Here is a 22,830-nt window from a genome sequence, read left to right as displayed (position 1 = left end):
CACCTATATTCTATATACACCATGTAGTACCCCTATATATAATATATACACCCTGTAATACCCCTATATATACTATATACACTCTGTAATAACCCTATATATAATATATACACCCTGCAATAACCCTATATACACTATATACACCCTATAATACCCCTATATATACTATATACATCCTGTAATACCTCTATATATACTATATACACTCTGTAATCCTTCTATATATACTATATACACCTTGTAATACCTCTATATATACTATATACACTCTGTAATACCTCTATATATATATACTATATACACCCTGTAATACCCCTGTATATATATACTATATACATCCTGTAATACCTCTATATATACTATATACACCCTGTAATACCTCTATATATACTATATATACCCTGTAATACCCCTATATATACTATATACACTCTGTAATGCCCCTATATATACTATATACACCCTGTAATACCTCTATATACTATATACACTCTGTAATACCCCTATATATACTATATACACCCTGTAATACCTATATATACTATATACATCCTGTAATACCCTATATATACTATATACACCCTGTAATACCTCTATATACTATATACACTCTGTAATACCCCTATATATACTATATACACTCTGTAATACCCCTATATATACTATATACACCCTGTAATACCCCTATATATACTATATACACCCTGTAATACCTCTATATATACTCTGTAATACCTCTATATATATTATATACACCCTGTAATACCTCTATATATACTATATACACCCTATAATACTGCTATATATACTATAAACACTCTGTAATGCACCTATGTATACTATGCACTCCCTGTAATACCCTATATATTATATACACCCTGTAATACCCCTATATACTATATATACCCTGTAATACCTCTATATATACTATATACACCCTGCAATACCTCTATATATACTATATACACTCTGTAATACCCCTATATATACTATACACACCCTGTAATACCCTATATATTATATACACCCTGTAATACCCCTATATATGCTATATACACCCTGCAATACCTCTATATATACTATATACACCCTGTAATACCCCTATATACTATATACACTCTGTAATATCCCTATATATACTATATACACCGTGTAATACCTCTATATATACTATATACACTCTGTAATACCCCTATATATACTATACACACCCTGTAATACCCTATATATTATATACACCCTGTAATACCACTATATATACAATATACACCCTGCAATACCTCTATATATACTATATACACCCTGTAATACCCTATATATTATATACACTCTGTAATACCCCTATATATAATATATACACCGTGTAATAACTCTATATATACTATATACACTCTGTAATACCCCTATATATACTATACACACCCTGTAATACCCTATATATTATATACACCATGTAATACCCCTATATACTATATACACCCTGTAATACCCCTATATATACTTTATACACACTGTAATACCCCTATATATATTATATGCACCCTGTAATACCCCTATATAAATTATATACACCCTGTAATACCCCTATATATACTATATACACCCTGCAATACCCCTATATATACTATATACACTCGGTAATAACCCTGTATATACTATATACACCTTGTAATACCCCTATATACTATATACACCCTGTAATACCCTATGTTTACTATATACACCCTGTAATACCCCTATATATACTATATACACCTGTAATACATCTATATATACTATATACACCTTTAGTATCCCTATATATACTATATACACCCTGCAATACCCCTATATATACTATATACACCCTGTAATACCCTATATATTATATACACCCTGTAATACCACTATATATACAATATACACCCTGCAATACCTCTATATATACTATATACACCCTGTAATACCCTATATATTATATACACTCTGTAATACCCCTATATATAATATATACACCGTGTAATAACTCTATATATACTATATACACTCTGTAATACCCCTATATATACTATACACACCCTGTAATACCCTATTTATTATATACACCCTGTAATACCCCTATATACTATATACACCCTGTAATACCCCTATATATACTTTATACACACTGTAATACCCCTATATATACTATATACACTCGGTAATACCCCTGTATATACTATATACACCTTGTAATACCCCTATATACTATATACACCCTGTAATACCCTATGTTTACTATATACACCCTGTAATACCCCTATATATACTAAATACACCTGTAATACATCTATATATACTATATACACCTGTAATACCCCTATATATACTATATACACCCTGCAATACCCCTATATATACTATATACACCCTGTAATACCCCTATATATACTTTATACACCTGTAATACCTCTATATATACTATATACACTCTGTAATGCACCTATATTCTACATACGCCATGTAGTACCCCTATATATAATATATACACCCTGTAATACCCCTATATATACTATATACACCCTGCAAAACCCCTATATACTATATATACCCTGTAATACCCCTATATATACTATATACACCCTGCAATACTCCTATATATACTATATACACTCTGTAATGCCCATATATATATATACTATATACAGCCTGTAATACCCCTATATATACTATATACACCCTAAAATACCCTATATAAACTATATACACCCTGTAATACCTCTATATACTATACACACCCTTCAATACCCTATATTTACTGTATACACCCTGTAATACCACTATATATACTATACGCACCCTGTAATACCCGTATATATACTATATACAACTGTTACATAGTTACATAGTTTATAAGGCCGAAAAAAGACAAGCGTCCATCCAGTTCAGCCTATTTCTTGTGCACTGCAGCTATTCCGCAGCGTTGATCCAGGGGAAGGCAAAAAAAAACCATGCGGTATAGGCCAATTTACATCATTGAGGAAAAAATTCACTTCCCGACACCAATCTGGATTAATTAACTATCACTAAGCATAAGATGTAATTTTCTTGTTCTCCAGAAAGGCGTCCAGGCCTCTCTTGAACTCATTAAGTGAGTTGGACATCACCACTTCCTCTCCCAGAGAGTTCCAGAGTCTCACGGCTCTGACCGTAAAGAATCCCCTTCTATGCTGGTGCAGGAACCTCCTTTCCTCCAGACGCATAGTGTGCCCCCTTGTCTTTGTCACCATCCTTGGTATAAACAGGTCATGGGAGAGATCTCTGTACTGCCCCCTGATGTATTTATACATGTTTATGAGGTCTCCCCTAAGCCTTCTCTTTTCCAACGTAAATAGGCCTAATTTTGACAACCTCTCTGGGTATTCTAGTCCCTCCATTCCCTTTATTACCTTAGTCGCCCTCCTTTGTACCCTCTCTAGCTCCAATATGTCTTTCCTGAGCACCGGAGCCCAGAACTGTGCACAATATTCTAAGTGCGGCCTTACCAGCGCTTTATACAGACGAAGAACAATGTTCTCATCATATGCCCCTATTCCTCTTCTGATGCATGCCATGACTCTATTTGCCTTCGCAGCTGCTGCCTGACACTGGGCACTCCAATTTAATTTGCTATTAACCAAGACGCCCAGGTCCTTCTCCATGTCAGATTTCCCCAACGTTTTCCCATTTAATATGTATGGGTGACTGCTGTTTTTCTTTCCCATGTGCATGACCTTACATTTATCGGCATTGAACCCCATTTGCCATTTTTTGGCCCAACTCCCCAATTTATCTAAATCCTCCTGTAGCTGTGCCCTATCCTCATCTGTGTTAACTACTTTACAAAGTTTAGTATCATCTGCAAATATTGCTATTTTACTATGCAACCCTTCCACTAGATCATTAATAAATATATTAAATAATAGAGGGCCCAAGACAGACCCTTGAGGCCCCCCGCTAGTAACCCTGACACCCCCTGAGCTTACTCCATTGATAACCACCCTCTGCTTTCTATCCCTCAGCCAGCTATTTACCCACTTGCACACATTATCCCCCAGACCAAGCATTCTCATTTTATATACCAACCTTTTGTGTGGCACGGTATCAAACGCTTTGGAGAAGTCAAGGTCTACAACATCCACTGACTCTCCCCGGTCCAGCTGTGAGCTCACCTCCTCGTAGAAGGCGATCAGGAGCGATCCCTCATGAATCCATGTTGATATGGAGTTAGACAGTTATTATCATTAAGATATTCTACAATAGCATCTCTAAGAAATCCTTCAAACAATTTACCCACAACAGACGTTAAGCTGACTGGTCTATAGTTCCCAGGGTCACTTTTACACCCCTTTTTGAATATTGGTACCACATTTGCTTGGCGCCAGTCTAGTGGGACAGTCCCTGTCCATAAAGAGTGCTTGAATATAAGATACAGCGGTCTGTCTATCACATTACTTAATTCTTTTAGTACCCGGGGGTGTATGCCATCTGGGCCTGGTGACTTGTCTATTTTGATATTCTTTAGGCGTTTCTGAACTTCCTCCTGGGTTAGGTGGGTGATATTTAGCGGAGGGTTTACTTTATCACTCTGCATTTCCTCCGATAAATTGTTTTCTTTTGTGAAAACAGTGGAGAAGAAGCTATTGAGTAGGTTTGCTTTACCCTCATCGCCCTCTATGATTTTACCCAGGTTATTTTTCAATGGGCCAACTCCATCAGTTTTAATCCTTTTACTGTTTATATAGTTAAAGAACAGTTTGGGATTGGTTTTACTTTTCTTGGCAATTAGTCTCTCTGTCTCCTCTTTTGCTATTCTTATTTGTTTCTTACAGATTTTGTTTTTTTCCCTATAAGATATTAGCGCTTCCTCGCTGCCTTCTTGTTTAAGTTTACCGAAAGCCCTTTTTTTGTTTTTCATTGCCCTCTTGACTTCCTTATTTAGCCACATTGGCTTCCTCCTATTCCTAGCCCTTTTATTCCCATAAGGTATGGACCTTCTACAGTGACTATGTAGGACTGTTTTGAAAATTTCCCATTTTCTATCCGTGCTCCTATTACTGAAGATACTATCCCAGTCTATAAGGTGAAGGGCATCTCTTAGCTGAAGTTCAGTGTTTTTGTGAGTCCCTTGCTGGGCACCTACTGAAGCACATGTGGAATTGTATAATGTTGTGGTCACTATTTCCCAGGTGCCCCCCGACCTGCACCTCAGTTATTCTGTCTGGCCTGTTAGTTAATATTAAGTCTAAAAAACTGTACTAAACCTATATACTATACACACCTGTAATACCCCTATATATACTATATACACCTGTAATACCCCTATATACTATATACATACTGTAATACCCCTATATATACTATATACACCCTGCAATACCCTATATTTATTATATACACCCTGTAATAACCCTATATATATACTATATGCACCCTGTAATACCCCTACATATACTATATACACCCTGCAATACCCTATATATTATATACACTCTGTAATACCCCTATATATACTATATACACCCAGTAATACCCTATATATACTATGTACACCCTGCAATACCCCTATATATACTATATACACTCTGTAATACCCCTATATATACTATATACACCCTGTGATACCCCTATATATACTATATACACCCTGTATTACCCCTATATATACTATATACACCCTGTAATACCTCTATATATACTATATACAACTGTAATATCACTGTATACTATACACACCCTGTAATACCCCTATATATACTATACACACTCTGTAATACCCCTATATACTATATACACCCTGTAATACCCCTATATATACTATATACACCCTGCAATACCCTATATATACTATATACACCCTGTAATACCCCTATATATACTATATACATCCTGTAATACCCCTATATATACTATATGCACCCTGCAATACCACTATATATTATATACACCCTGTAATACCCCTATATATACTATATACACCCTGTAATACCCCTATATATACTATTTACAACTGTAATATCCCTGTATACTATACACACCCTGTAATACCCCTATATATACTATGCACACTCTGTAATACCCCTATATACTATATACACACTGTAATACCCCTATATATACTATACACACCCTGTAATACCCCTATATATACTATATACAACTGTAATAACCCTATATGCTATACACACCTGTAATACCCCTATATATACTATATACACCTGTAATACCCCTATATACTATATACACCCTGAAATACCCCTATATATACCATATACATCCTGCATTAACCCTATATAAACTGTATACACCTGGTAATACCCCTATATATACTATATACACCCTGCAATACCCATATATACTATATACACCCTGTAATACCCCTATATATACTATATACACCCTGCAATACTCCTATACATACTATATACACCCTGTAATACCCCTATATACACTATATACACCCTGTAATACCACTATATATACTATATACACTCTGTAATGACCATATATATACTCCCGGTAATACCCCTATATATACTATATACACCCTGTAATACCCCTGTATACTACAGACACCTGTAATACCCCTATATATACTATATATACACCCTGTAATACCTCTATATATACACTATATATACCCTGCAATACACCTATATATACTATATACACCCTGTATTACACCTATATATACTATATACACCCTGTATTACCCCTATATATACACTATATATACCCTGCAATACACCTATATATACTATATACACCCTGTAATTCCCCTATATATACTATATACACCCTGTAATACCTCTATATATACTATATACACCCTGTAATACCCTATATTTACTATATACACCCTGTAATACCCCTATATATAATATATACACCCTGTAATTCCCCTATATATACTATATACACCCTGAAATACCCTATATAAACTATTTACACTCTGTAATACCCTATATTTGCTACATACACCCTGTAATACCCCTATATACACCCTGTAATACCCTATATATGCTATATACACTCTGTAATACCCCTATATATACTATATACCCCCTGTAATACTCCTATATAAACTATATACACCCTGAAATACCCTATATGAACTATTTACACTCTGTAATACCCTATATTTGCTACATACACCCTGTAATACCCCTATATACACCCTGTAATACCCTATATATGCTATATACACTCTGTAATACCCGTATATATACTATATACCCCCTGTAATACTCCTATATATACTATATACACCCTGTAATACCCCTATATATATACTATACACACGCTGCAATACCTCTATATACTATATACACTCTGCAATACCCCTATATATACTATATACACCCTGTAATACCCCTATATATACTATATGCATCTGTAATACCCCTATATATACTATATACACCCTGCAATAACCCTATATATATTATATACACCCTGTAATACCTCTATATATACCATATACACCCTGTAATTCCCTATATTTACTATATACACCCTGTAATACCCCTATATACACTATATACACCCTGTAATACCCTACATATACTATGTACACTCTGTAATACCCCTATATATACTATATACACCCTGTAATACCCCTATATATACTATATACACCCTGTAATACCACTATATATACTATACACACCCTGTAATACCACTATATATAAGATACACACCCTGCAATACCCTATATTTACTATATACACCCTGTAATACCCCTATATATACTATATACACCCTGTAATCCCCCTATATATACTATATACACACTGTAATACCCCTATATACTATTTACACTGTGTAATACCCCTGCATATACTATATACACTCTGTAATACCACTATATTTATACTATACACACCCTGTAATACCCCTATATACACTATATACACCCTGTAATACCTCTGTATACTATATACACCCTGTAAATACCTCTATATATACACTATATATACTCTGTAATACCCCTATATATACTATATACACCCTGTAATACCGCTGTATACTATATACACCCTGCAATACCCCTATATGTACTATATACACCCTGCAATACCCTATATATACTATATACACCCTGTAATACCCCTATATGTACTATATACACCCTGCAATACCCTATATATACTATATACACCCTGCAATACCCCTATATGTACTATATACACCCTGCAATACCCTATATATATACTATATACACCCTGTAATACCCCTATATGTACTATATACACCCTGCAATACCCTATATATACTATATACACCCTGCAATACCCCTATATGTACTATATACACCCTGCAATACCCTATATATACTATATACACCCTGTAATACCCCTATATATACTATATACACTCTGTAATACTCCTATATACTATTTACACTCTGTAATACCCCTATATATACTATATGTACTCTGTAATACCACTATATATACTATACACACCCTGTAATACCGCTGTATACTATATACACCCTGCAATACCCCTATATGTACTATATTCACCCTGCAATACCCTATATATACTATATACACCCTGCAATACCCCTATATGTACTATATACACCCTGCAATACCCCTAAATATACTGTATACACCCTGTAATACCCCCATATATACTATATACACCCTGTAATACCCTTATATACTATATACACCCTGTAATACCCCTATATATACTATATACACCCTGTAATACCCCTATATATACTATATACACTCTGTAATACCCCTATATACTATTTACACTCTGTAATACCCCTATATATACTATATGCACTCTGTAATACCACTATATATACTATACACACCCTGTAATACCGCTGTATACTATATACACCCTGCAATACCCCTATATGTACTATATACACCCTGCAATACCCTATATATACTATATACACCCTGTAATACCCCCATATACTATATACACCCTGTAATACCTCTATATATACACTATATACACCCTGTAATACCCCTATATATACTATATACAACCTGTAATACCCCTATATATACTATATACACCCTGCAATACCCTTATATACTATATACACCGTGTAATACCCCTACATACTATATACAGACTGTAATACCCCTATATGTACTATATACACCCTGCAATAACCCTATATAAACTAAATATACCTGAAATACCCTATATATACTATATACACACACTGTAATACCCTATATATACTATATACACCCTGCAATACCCCTATATAATATACACCCTGTAATACCCCTATATATACTATATTCACCCTGCAATTCTCCTATATATACTATATACACTCTGTAATGCCCATATATATACTATATACAGCCTGTAATACCCTTATATATACTATATACACCCTGAAATACCCTATATAAACTATATACACCCTGTAATACCCCTATATATACTATATACACCCTGTAATACCACTATATACTATACACACCCTGCAATACCCTATATTTACTATATACACCCCATAATACCCCTATATATACTATATACACCCTGTAATACCCCTATATATACTATATACACCATGTAATACCCCTATATATACTATATATACACTGTAATACCCCTATATATACTATATACACCCTGTAATACCCCTATATATACTATATACACCCTGTAATACCGCTATATATACTATATACACACTTTAATACCCCTAAATATACTATACACACCCTGTAATACCCTATATATACACTGTATACACCCTGTAATACCCCTATATATATATATATATATATATACTATACACACCCTGTAATACCCCTATATATACTATATACACCCTGTAATACCCCTATATATACTATATACACCCTGTAATACCCCTATATATACACAATATACACCCTGTAATACCCCTATATATACTATACACACCCTGTAATACCTTATATATACTATATACACCCTCTAATGCCCCTATATATACTATATACACCCTGTAATACCCCTATATACTATATATACACCCTGCAATACCCCTATATATACTATATACACCTGTAATACCCCTATATACTATATACACACTGCAATTCTGCTATATATACTATGTACACCCTGTAATACCCCTATATATACTATACACACCCTGTAATACCCCTTTATATACTATATACACTCTGTAATACCCCTATATACTATTTACACTCTGTAATACCCCTATATATACTATATACACTCTGTAATACCATTATATATACTATACACACCCTGTAATACCCCTATATACACTATATACACCCTGGAATACCCATGTATACTATATACACCCTGTAATACCTTATATATACACTATATACACTCTGTAATACCCCTATATATACTATATACACCTGTAATACCCCTGTATACTATATACACCCTGCAATACCCCTATATGTACTATATACACCCTGCAATACCCTATATATACTATATACACCCTGTAATATCCCTATATATACTACGTACACCCTGTATTACCCCTATATACTATATACACCCTGTAATACCTCTATATATAGACTATATACACCCTGTAATACCCCTTTATATACTATATACACCCTGTAATACCCCTATATATACTATATACACCCTGCAATACCCCTATATACTATCTACACCGCCCCTATATACTATATACAGCCTGTAATACCCCTATATATACTATATACACCCTGCAATAACCCTATATAAACTATATATACCCTGAAATGCCCTATATATACTATATACACACTGTAGTACCCTATATATACTATGTAAACCCTGCAATACCCCTATATAATATATACTCCCTGTAATGCCCCTATACATACTATATGCATCCTGCAATACTCCTATATATACTATATACATTCTGTAATGCCCATATATATACTATATACAGCCTGTAATACCCTTATATATACTATATACACCCTAAAATACCTTATATAAACTATATGCACCCTGTAATACCCCTATATATACTATATACATCCTGTAATACCACTATATACTATACACACCCTGCAATACCCTATATTTATTATATACACCCTATAATACCCCTATATATACTATACACACCCTGTAATACCCCTATATATACTATATACACCCTGTAATACCCCTATATATACTATATGTACACTGTAATACCCCTATATATACTATATACACCCAGTAATACCCCTATATATACTATATACACCTGTAATACCCCTATATACTATATACACACTGCAATTCTGCTATATATACTATGTACACCCTGTAATACCCCTATATATACTATACACACCCTGTAATACCCCTTTATATACTATATACACTCTGTAATACCCCTATATACTATTTACACTCTGTAATACCCCTATATATACTATATACACTCTGTAATACCACTATATATACTATACACACCCTGTAATACCCCTATATACACTATATACACCCTGGAATACCCATGTATACTATATACACCCTGTAATACCTTATATATACACTATATACACTCTGTAATACCCCTATATATACTATATACACCTGTAATACCCCTGTATACTATATACACCCTGCAATACCCCTATATGTACTATATACACCCTGCAATACCCTATATATACTATATACACCCTGTAATATCCCTATATATACTACGTACACCCTGTATTACCCCTATATACTATATACACCCTGTAATACCTCTATATACTATACACACCCTTCAATACCCTATATTTACTGTATACACCCTGTAATACCACTATATATACTATACGCACCCTGTAATACCCGTATATATACTATATACAACTGTTACATAGTTACATAGTTTATAAGGCCGAAAAAAGACAAGCGTCCATCCAGTTCAGCCTATTTCTTGTGCACTGCAGCTATTCCGCAGCGTTGATCCAGGGGAAGGCAAAAAAAACCATGCGGTATAGGCCAATTTACATCATTGAGGAAAAAATTCACTTCCCGACACCAATCTGGATTAATTAACTATCACTAAGCATAAGATGTAATTTTCTTGTTCTCCAGAAAGGCGTCCAGGCCTCTCTTGAACTCATTAAGTGAGTTGGACATCACCACTTCCTCTCCCAGAGAGTTCCAGAGTCTCACGGCTCTGACCGTAAAGAATCCCCTTCTATGCTGGTGCAGGAACCTCCTTTCCTCCAGACGCATAGTGTGCCCCCTTGTCTTTGTCACCATCCTTGGTATAAACAGGTCATGGGAGAGATCTCTGTACTGCCCCCTGATGTATTTATACATGTTTATGAGGTCTCCCCTAAGCCTTCTCTTTTCCAACGTAAATAGGCCTAATTTTGACAACCTCTCTGGGTATTCTAGTCCCTCCATTCCCTTTATTACCTTAGTCGCCCTCCTTTGTACCCTCTCTAGCTCCAATATGTCTTTCCTGAGCACCGGAGCCCAGAACTGTGCACAATATTCTAAGTGCGGCCTTACCAGCGCTTTATACAGACGAAGAACAATGTTCTCATCATATGCCCCTATTCCTCTTCTGATGCATGCCATGACTCTATTTGCCTTCGCAGCTGCTGCCTGACACTGGGCACTCCAATTTAATTTGCTATTAACCAAGACGCCCAGGTCCTTCTCCATGTCAGATTTCCCCAACGTTTTCCCATTTAATATGTATGGGTGACTGCTGTTTTTCTTTCCCATGTGCATGACCTTACATTTATCGGCATTGAACCCCATTTGCCATTTTTTGGCCCAACTCCCCAATTTATCTAAATCCTCCTGTAGCTGTGCCCTATCCTCATCTGTGTTAACTACTTTACAAAGTTTAGTATCATCTGCAAATATTGCTATTTTACTATGCAACCCTTCCACTAGATCATTAATAAATATATTAAATAATAGAGGGCCCAAGACAGACCCTTGAGGCCCCCCGCTAGTAACCCTGACACCCCCTGAGCTTACTCCATTGATAACCACCCTCTGCTTTCTATCCCTCAGCCAGCTATTTACCCACTTGCACACATTATCCCCCAGACCAAGCATTCTCATTTTATATACCAACCTTTTGTGTGGCACGGTATCAAACGCTTTGGAGAAGTCAAGGTCTACAACATCCACTGACTCTCCCCGGTCCAGCTGTGAGCTCACCTCCTCGTAGAAGGCGATCAGGAGCGATCCCTCATGAATCCATGTTGATATGGAGTTAGACAGTTATTATCATTAAGATATTCTACAATAGCATCTCTAAGAAATCCTTCAAACAATTTACCCACAACAGACGTTAAGCTGACTGGTCTATAGTTCCCAGGGTCACTTTTACACCCCTTTTTGAATATTGGTACCACATTTGCTTGGCGCCAGTCTAGTGGGACAGTCCCTGTCCATAAAGAGTGCTTGAATATAAGATACAGCGGTCTGTCTATCACATTACTTAATTCTTTTAGTACCCGGGGGTGTATGCCATCTGGGCCTGGTGACTTGTCTATTTTGATATTCTTTAGGCGTTTCTGAACTTCCTCCTGGGTTAGGTGGGTGATATTTAGCGGAGGGTTTACTTTATCACTCTGCATTTCCTCCGATAAATTGTTTTCTTTTGTGAAAACAGTGGAGAAGAAGCTATTGAGTAGGTTTGCTTTACCCTCATCGCCCTCTATGATTTTACCCAGGTTATTTTTCAATGGGCCAACCCCATCAGTTTTAATCCTTTTACTGTTTATATAGTTAAAGAACAGTTTGGGATTGGTTTTACTTTTCTTGGCAATTAGTCTCTCTGTCTCCTCTTTTGCTATTCTTATTTGTTTCTTACAGATTTTGTTTTTTTCCCTATAAGATATTAGCGCTTCCTCGCTGCCTTCTTGTTTAAGTTTACCGAAAGCCCTTTTTTTGTTTTTCATTGCCCTCTTGACTTCCTTATTTAGCCACATTGGCTTCCTCCTATTCCTAGCCCTTTTATTCCCATAAGGTATGGACCTTCTACAGTGACTATGTAGGACTGTTTTGAAAATTTCCCATTTTCTATCCGTGCTCCTATTACTGAAGATACTATCCAGTCTATAAGGTGAAGGGCATCTCTTAGCTGAAGTTCAGTGTTTTTGTGAGTCCCTTGCTGGGCACCTACTGAAGCACATGTGGAATTGTATAATGTTGTGGTCACTATTTCCCAGGTGCCCCCCGACCTGCACCTCAGTTATTCTGTCTGGCCTGTTAGTTAATATTAAGTCTAAAAAACTGTACTAAACCTATATACTATACACACCTGTAATACCCCTATATATACTATATACACCTGTAATACCCCTATATACTATATACATACTGTAATACCCTATATATACTATATACACCCTGCAATACCCTATATTTATTATATACACCCTGTAATAACCCTATATATATACTATATGCACCCTGTAATACCCCTACATATACTATATACACCCTGCAATACCCTATATATTATATACACTCTGTAATACCCCTATATATACTATATACACCCAGTAATACCCTATATATACTATGTACACCCTGCAATACCCCTATATATACTATATACACTCTGTAATACCCCTATATATACTATATACACCCTGTGATACCCCTATATATACTATATACACCCTGTATTACCCCTATATATACTATATACACCCTGTAATACCTCTATATATACTATATACAACTGTAATATCACTGTATACTATACACACCCTGTAATACCCCTATATATACTATACACACTCTGTAATACCCCTATATACTATATACACCCTGTAATACCCCTATATATACTATATACACCCTGCAATACCCTATATATACTATATACACCCTGTAATACCCCTATATATACTATATACATCCTGTAATACCCCTATATATACTATATGCACCCTGCAATACCACTATATATTATATACACCCTGTAATACCCCTATATATACTATATACACCCTGTAATACCCCTATATATACTATTTACAACTGTAATATCCCTGTATACTATACACACCCTGTAATACCCCTATATATACTATGCACACTCTGTAATACCCCTATATACTATATACACACTGTAATACCCCTATATATACTATACACACCCTGTAATACCCCTATATATACTATATACAACTGTAATAACCCTATATGCTATACACACCTGTAATACCCCTATATATACTATATACACCTGTAATACCCCTATATACTATATACACCCTGAAATACCCCTATATATACCATATACATCCTGCATTAACCCTATATAAACTGTATACACCTGGTAATACCCCTATATATACTATATACACCCTGCAATACCCATATATACTATATACACCCTGTAATACCCCTATATATACTATATACACCCTGCAATACTCCTATACATACTATATACACCCTGTAATACCCCTATATACACTATATACACCCTGTAATACCACTATATATACTATATACACTCTGTAATGACCATATATATACTCCCGGTAATACCCCTATATATACTATATACACCCTGTAATACCCCTGTATACTACAGACACCTGTAATACCCCTATATATACTATATATACACCCTGTAATACCTCTATATATACACTATATATACCCTGCAATACACCTATATATACTATATACACCCTGTATTACACCTATATATACTATATACACCCTGTATTACCCCTATATATACACTATATATACCCTGCAATACACCTATATATACTATATACACCCTGTAATTCCCCTATATATACTATATACACCCTGTAATACCTCTATATATACTATATACACCCTGTAATACCCTATATTTACTATATACACCCTGTAATACCCCTATATATAATATATACACCCTGTAATTCCCCTATATATACTATATACACCCTGAAATACCCTATATAAACTATTTACACTCTGTAATACCCTATATTTGCTACATACACCCTGTAATACCCCTATATACACCCTGTAATACCCTATATATGCTATATACACTCTGTAATACCCCTATATATACTATATACCCCCTGTAATACTCCTATATAAACTATATACACCCTGAAATACCCTATATGAACTATTTACACTCTGTAATACCCTATATTTGCTACATACACCCTGTAATACCCCTATATACACCCTGTAATACCCTATATATGCTATATACACTCTGTAATACCCGTATATATACTATATACCCCCTGTAATACTCCTATATATACTATATACACCCTGTAATACCCCTATATATATACTATACACACGCTGCAATACCTCTATATACTATATACACTCTGCAATACCCCTATATATACTATATACACCCTGTAATACCCCTATATATACTATATGCATCTGTAATACCCCTATATATACTATATACACCCTGCAATAACCCTATATATATTATATACACCCTGTAATACCTCTATATATACCATATACACCCTGTAATTCCCTATATTTACTATATACACCCTGTAATACCCCTATATACACTATATACACCCTGTAATACCCTACATATACTATGTACACTCTGTAATACCCCTATATATACTATATACACCCTGTAATACCCCTATATATACTATATACACCCTGTAATACCACTATATATACTATACACACCCTGTAATACCACTATATATAAGATACACACCCTGCAATACCCTATATTTACTATATACACCCTGTAATACCCCTATATATACTATATACACCCTGTAATCCCCCTATATATACTATATACACACTGTAATACCCCTATATACTATTTACACTGTGTAATACCCCTGCATATACTATATACACTCTGTAATACCACTATATTTATACTATACACACCCTGTAATACCCCTATATACACTATATACACCCTGTAATACCTCTGTATACTATATACACCCTGTAAATACCTCTATATATACACTATATATACTCTGTAATACCCCTATATATACTATATACACCCTGTAATACCGCTGTATACTATATACACCCTGCAATACCCCTATATGTACTATATACACCCTGCAATACCCTATATATACTATATACACCCTGTAATACCCCTATATGTACTATATACACCCTGCAATACCCTATATATACTATATACACCCTGCAATACCCCTATATGTACTATATACACCCTGCAATACCCTATATATATACTATATACACCCTGTAATACCCCTATATGTACTATATACACCCTGCAATACCCTATATATACTATATACACCCTGCAATACCCCTATATGTACTATATACACCCTGCAATACCCTATATATACTATATACACCCTGTAATACCCCTATATATACTATATACACTCTGTAATACTCCTATATACTATTTACACTCTGTAATACCCCTATATATACTATATGTACTCTGTAATACCACTATATATACTATACACACCCTGTAATACCGCTGTATACTATATACACCCTGCAATACCCCTATATGTACTATATTCACCCTGCAATACCCTATATATACTATATACACCCTGCAATACCCCTATATGTACTATATACACCCTGCAATACCCCTAAATATACTGTATACACCCTGTAATACCCCCATATATACTATATACACCCTGTAATACCCTTATATACTATATACACCCTGTAATACCCCTATATATACTATATACACCCTGTAATACCCCTATATATACTATATACACTCTGTAATACCCCTATATACTATTTACACTCTGTAATACCCCTATATATACTATATGCACTCTGTAATACCACTATATATACTATACACACCCTGTAATACCGCTGTATACTATATACACCCTGCAATACCCCTATATGTACTATATACACCCTGCAATACCCTATATATACTATATACACCCTGTAATACCCCCATATACTATATACACCCTGTAATACCTCTATATATACACTATATACACCCTGTAATACCCCTATATATACTATATACAACCTGTAATACCCCTATATATACTATATACACCCTGCAATACCCTTATATACTATATACACCGTGTAATACCCCTACATACTATATACAGACTGTAATACCCCTATATGTACTATATACACCCTGCAATAACCCTATATAAACTAAATATACCTGAAATACCCTATATATACTATATACACACACTGTAATACCCTATATATACTATATACACCCTGCAATACCCCTATATAATATACACCCTGTAATACCCCTATATATACTATATTCACCCTGCAATTCTCCTATATATACTATATACACTCTGTAATGCCCATATATATACTATATACAGCCTGTAATACCCTTATATATACTATATACACCCTGAAATACCCTATATAAACTATATACACCCTGTAATACCCCTATATATACTATATACACCCTGTAATACCACTATATACTATACACACCCTGCAATACCCTATATTTACTATATACACCCCATAATACCCCTATATATACTATATACACCCTGTAATACCCCTATATATACTATATACACCATGTAATACCCCTATATATACTATATATACACTGTAATACCCCTATATATACTATATACACCCTGTAATACCCCTATATATACTATATACACCCTGTAATACCGCTATATATACTATATACACACTTTAATACCCCTAAATATACTATACACACCCTGTAATACCCTATATATACACTGTATACACCCTGTAATACCCCTATATATATATATATATATATATATACTATACACACCCTGTAATACCCCTATATATACTATATACACCCTGTAATACCCCTATATATACTATATACACCCTGTAATACCCCTATATATACACAATATACACCCTGTAATACCCCTATATATACTATACACACCCTGTAATACCTTATATATACTATATACACCCTCTAATGCCCCTATATATACTATATACACCCTGTAATACCCCTATATACTATATATACACCCTGCAATACCCCTATATATACTATATACACCTGTAATACCCCTATATACTATATACACACTGCAATTCTGCTATATATACTATGTACACCCTGTAATACCCCTATATATACTATACACACCCTGTAATACCCCTTTATATACTATATACACTCTGTAATACCCCTATATACTATTTACACTCTGTAATACCCCTATATATACTATATACACTCTGTAATACCATTATATATACTATACACACCCTGTAATACCCCTATATACACTATATACACCCTGGAATACCCATGTATACTATATACACCCTGTAATACCTTATATATACACTATATACACTCTGTAATACCCCTATATATACTATATACACCTGTAATACCCCTGTATACTATATACACCCTGCAATACCCCTATATGTACTATATACACCCTGCAATACCCTATATATACTATATACACCCTGTAATATCCCTATATATACTACGTACACCCTGTATTACCCCTATATACTATATACACCCTGTAATACCTCTATATATAGACTATATACACCCTGTAATACCCCTTTATATACTATATACACCCTGTAATACCCCTATATATACTATATACACCCTGCAATACCCCTATATACTATCTACACCGTGTAATTCCCCTATATACTATATACAGCCTGTAATACCCCTATATATACTATATACACCCTGCAATAACCCTATATAAACTATATATACCCTGAAATGCCCTATATATACTATATACACACTGTAGTACCCTATATATACTATGTAAACCCTGCAATACCCCTATATAATATATACTCCCTGTAATGCCCCTATACATACTATATGCATCCTGCAATACTCCTATATATACTATATACATTCTGTAATGCCCATATATATACTATATACAGCCTGTAATACCCTTATATATACTATATACACCCTAAAATACCTTATATAAACTATATGCACCCTGTAATACCCCTATATATACTATATACATCCTGTAATACCACTATATACTATACACACCCTGCAATACCCTATATTTATTATATACACCCTATAATACCCCTATATATACTATACACACCCTGTAATACCCCTATATATACTATATACACCCTGTAATACCCCTATATATACTATATGTACACTGTAATACCCCTATATATACTATATACACCCAGTAATACCCCTATATATACTATATACACCTGTAATACCCCTATATACTATATACACACTGCAATTCTGCTATATATACTATGTACACCCTGTAATACCCCTATATATACTATACACACCCTGTAATACCCCTTTATATACTATATACACTCTGTAATACCCCTATATACTATTTACACTCTGTAATACCCCTATATATACTATATACACTCTGTAATACCACTATATATACTATACACACCCTGTAATACCCCTATATACACTATATACACCCTGGAATACCCATGTATACTATATACACCCTGTAATACCTTATATATACACTATATACACTCTGTAATACCCCTATATATACTATATACACCTGTAATACCCCTGTATACTATATACACCCTGCAATACCCCTATATGTACTATATACACCCTGCAATACCCTATATATACTATATACACCCTGTAATATCCTATATATACTACGTACACCCTGTATTACCCCTATATACTATATACACCCTGTAATACCTCTATATATAGACTATATACACCCTGTAATACCCCTTTATATACTATATACACCCTGTAATACCCCTATATATACTATATACACCCTGCAATACCCCTATATACTATCTACACCGTGTAATTCCCCTATATACTATATACAGCCTGTAATACCCCTATATATACTATATACACCCTGCAATAACCCTATATAAACTATATATACCCTGAAATGCCCTATATATACTATATACACACTGTAGTACCCTATATATACTATGTAAACCCTGCAATACCCCTATATAATATATACTCCCTGTAATGCCCCTATACATACTATATACATCCTGCAATACTCCTATATATACTATATACACTCTGTAATGCCCATATATATACTATATACAGCCTGTAATACCCTTATATATACTATATACACCTAAAATACCTTATATAACTGTATGCACCCTGTAATACCCCTATATATACTATATACATCCTGTAATACCACTATATACTATACACACCCTGCAATACCCTATATTTATTATATACACCCTATAATACCCCTATATATACTATACACACCCTGTAATACCCCTATATATACTATATACACCCTGTAATACCCCTATATATACTATATGTACACTGTAATACCCCTATATATACTATATACACCCAGTAATACCCCTATATATACTATATACCCCTGTAATACCCCTATATATACTATATACACACTTTAATACCCCTGTATATACTATACACATACTGTAATACCCTATATATACTGTATACACCCTGTAATACCCCTATATACATATACTATACACACCCTGTAATACCCTATATATACTATATACACCCTGTAATACCCCTATATATACTATATATACCCTGTAATACCCCTATATATACTATATACACCCTGTAATACCCTATATATACATATACACCCTGTAATACCCCTTTATATACTATATACACCCTGTAATACCCCTATGTATAATATACACACCCTGTAATACCCCTATATATACACACCCTGCAATACCTCTATATATACTATATGCACCCTGTAATACCTCTATATATACTATATACACCCTGTAATACCCTATATATTATATACACTCTGTAATACCCCTATATATAATATATACACCCTGTAATACCCCTATATATACTATACACACCCTGTAATACCCCTTTATATACTATATACACTCTGTAATACCCCTATATACTATTTAAACTCTGTAATACCCCTATATATACTATATACACTCTGTAATACCACTATATATACTATACACACCCTGTAATACCCCTATATACACTATATACACCCTGTAATACCCATGTATACTATATACACCCTGTAATACCTCTATATATACACTATATACACTCTGTAATACCCCTATATATACTATATACACACCTGTAATACCCCTGTATACTATATACACCCTGCAATACCCTATATATACTATATACACCCTGTAATATCCCTATATATACTACGTACACCCTGTATTACCCCTATATACTATATACACCCTGTAATACCTCTATATATACACTATATACACCCTGTAATACCCCTATATATACTATATACACCCTGTAATACCCCTTTATATACTATATACACCCTGGAATACCCCTATATACTATCTACACCGTGTAATACCCCTATATACTATATACAGCCTGTAATACCCCTATATATACTATATACACCCTGCAATAATGCTATATAAACTATATATACCCTGAAATGCCCTATATATACTATATACACACTGTAGTACCCTATATATACTATGTAAACCCTGCAATACCCCTATATAATATATACTCCCTGTAATACCCCTATACATACTATATACACCCTACAATACTCCTATATATACTATATACACTCTGTAATGCCCATATATATACTATAAACAGCCTGTAATACCCTTATATATACTATATACACCCTAAAATACCCTATATAAACTATATACACCCTGTAATACCCCTATATATACTATATACATCCTGTAATACCACTATATACTATACATACCCTGCAATACCCTATATTTATTATATACACCCTATAATACCCCTATATATACTATATACACCCTGTAATA

The sequence above is a fragment of the Phyllobates terribilis genome, unplaced genomic scaffold, assembly GCF_046119375.1.
Source record: "Phyllobates terribilis strain yellow unplaced genomic scaffold, ASM4611937v1 Scaffold_25__1_contigs__length_18738178, whole genome shotgun sequence".
Classification (NCBI taxonomy): Eukaryota; Metazoa; Chordata; class Amphibia; order Anura; family Dendrobatidae; genus Phyllobates; species Phyllobates terribilis.
This window is presented reverse-complemented; position numbering follows the sequence as displayed.